The sequence below is a fragment of the Cariama cristata genome, unplaced genomic scaffold (genome assembly GCF_000690535.1).
Source record: "Cariama cristata isolate BGI_N322 unplaced genomic scaffold, ASM69053v1 scaffold17758, whole genome shotgun sequence".
NCBI classification, from domain to species: domain Eukaryota; kingdom Metazoa; phylum Chordata; class Aves; order Cariamiformes; family Cariamidae; genus Cariama; species Cariama cristata.
This window is the reverse complement of record NW_009630844.1, coordinates 93,632-96,352: the sequence shown is the minus strand read 5'-3', so window position 1 is coordinate 96,352 and position 2,721 is coordinate 93,632.

Genomic DNA, 2,721 nt, shown 5'->3' with positions numbered 1-2,721 from the left:
ATTCTCTCTCCCATCCCACCAGGGGGAAGTGAGTGAACAGCTGCATGGTGTTTGGTTGCTGGCTGGGGTTAAACCACGACAACACCCTCCCGTACAACCTCCGGACAGTTGCTGGGTAAAGCATAGCTGGTGCTTGGGGGAACCAGGCAAGGGAACCATCCCCACCATCAGAAGCAATGACCTGCTCCAACCTTCAGTGGAGTCGCAGGGGAAAGAAATGCCTCAGATACGTCAAGGTTCTGGTACAGATAAAGCAGTGTTGCACAAAATGTTAATTTGAGCCTTATGCATAAACCCAGCAGGAAATGAGGGTAAAATACACACATTTACCTCCAAGTGTGGGAAAGTTTACAACATAAAAACTGTGAAAGAAAATTAGTCTCTTGAGAATTAATTGTATTTTGCTTTGAAGTTTTCTCTGCTACTGTATATATGTTACTAGTGTGTATGACCAATAGATGTACCAATATCATTGATCCTCATTCAACTTGCTTTGCAAAGGGGTTACATGATTCTGGCATGAATGCTTGCAATCCTATATGATCACCACTAAACCAGACAATGATCAAAATAAACTAGAATTCAATTATAATTTTTGTTAGCAATATATTTTTTAATTTTAAAAAAGCTTTAAAATAGTCCCTACTGGCATGTTCAATGTAAATTGTTCACAAGTTGTAAAACAATACAAGAATTAAAAGCTTATTTTCTGCTACAAATGAAGTAATGGTTATAGGTTAAAGGGGTGGGATGAGGGACATTGAAACCATCCATTTTAAATTACAGTATTCCTCTTCCAAAAAGAATGAACACTACAAAATGTAGCATGTTTATTAATCTGGACAGCCTGCAAGTAAGAGTTAGGGAAATGACTGTTTAAGCAGAAGTTCTGTGGAGCACCCGCTGAGCTGGGCAGTGAGTCCGTCTCCCTGCACCTGTACTGGTTGCAGGAGAAACTGTTGGTATAAGGTGGTGCTATATGTGCTATACCTTAAATTGTACTTACAGGCTTCCGGTGTCCAGTGCATCTCATTAGGTGACAGGTTGGCCAGGGCAGCATGATGTTTTTGAAAACTGATGCTGTATTCAAACACATGAATGCTGCCCTCCTATTTTTATTGAAGTGACTGTTAGCACTTTTCTGTCTTTCAAAGGCCCAAGCAAAGCTAAAACGCTTCGTACAGCAAGAGAGAGTCTTGTCTCAGAGGTCCTGCACACTGAGAGCATTCCTTAGTACTTTTACATTATCTTGTTTTGTCCTTCCCTTGCCTCTGGCCATTCCTGCCTCTTCCTTGGCCCATCCATCAGACAGCCATTGTGTCTGTATCCTGGTAAGGATCAACCACACTTAATCCTCCTGGTGGAAGACAGGGATGCTGGAGATCAAGGAGTGAATTCTTCCTTTTCCAGATGTTGTGTGGGATGTCTTCATTCCAGAGCTATTTATAGGCTACATGGGCACTTATCTTTCTAAGGAGATAATATCTTTTTCAATATTTTGGGTTTCTGGTTGATTATTTTTGTCCATAGCAATGACATCATAACCACAGCACCAAAGGTTAACTAACGAGCAAGGGTTTTAATTAACTTTCTGGTTCAATTGTAATTATATCCCTCAATAATGCTCTTTTTTCATCTCTGGGAATGATTTTACACTGGTGTGAACTGAATGCTGTCACTTATACCATCGTATCTCACACTAAATCAGACGGTGTAATTCTAAGTGAGCACAACCCCGGGGAATGGCAGAGGGATCCGCTAGAGCTTGCCGCAGGTAGCATGCATGTGGTAGGCAACAGCTTGGTCCTGTCATTTTAAATTTGCCATAGACGTATAAACACAATGAGAAATTGTATACACATTATGAGGTAAATCTCCACCTGACACCATTTAGAAGTCAGTGAAGAAATCTCTTCTCCAGAAGGAGCCCCGGGCTCTCTGTAGAGCAGCTGCTGTTGTTTTGGAAGCAGCCATTTTTTCTGTCCCCCTCCCCTACCTCAATGGCATCAGATGTCAGAGTCCAAAGGAATATTTTTAAATGGTGAACTAGATTTAGGTTTTCTTGGGGATAGTGATTTGAATAGCAAATCTGTGTAATCTCAGCAGGCCTTCTGCCTCTTTGTTTGCATTTCACATAATCCACACAATGAGTTTAATGACCAAGATGTTTCTTAAAAACGGCAATTTCTTATGAATACTGGAGAATTCTGGTGCTGGACTTTTGAATTGTGTTTGCATTATGTGTAGGCAGCCAGGAAACACCATATGTTTTGAAGATTTTGTCAAAACTAACCTTTGTAGCTATGATTTCACATGTTGAATACAGAACATTTGCAGCCAGTTGCTGATGAACAATCTCCAGACTAAGGTCCCAGTCTTGAAAAACACATGCACATGCATTACTTTGAACACTGCAGAATCTCAAGGAAGTCAACATAATCCCTTATAGGTTACAGAGAGAAACAATTTCTATAAATGGTGCATGAGCTCTGACTCTGCAAAGGCTTGGGTGTAGCTTGATATTTTAACAATATGTAGAGTCAAGTGCCTGAGTTGGCCTTTGAAGAACGGGGGTGAGGAATCATTCATGGAAACACATCAATGAATGGCTTGACATACCAGAAGAAATTTTGAAGCGTCAAGGGATATCTCAGGAAATCTTAAAGTACCCAAAGATAGTGCCCACAGAGAAAGAGATACTGCAATCATACTATTTATTTA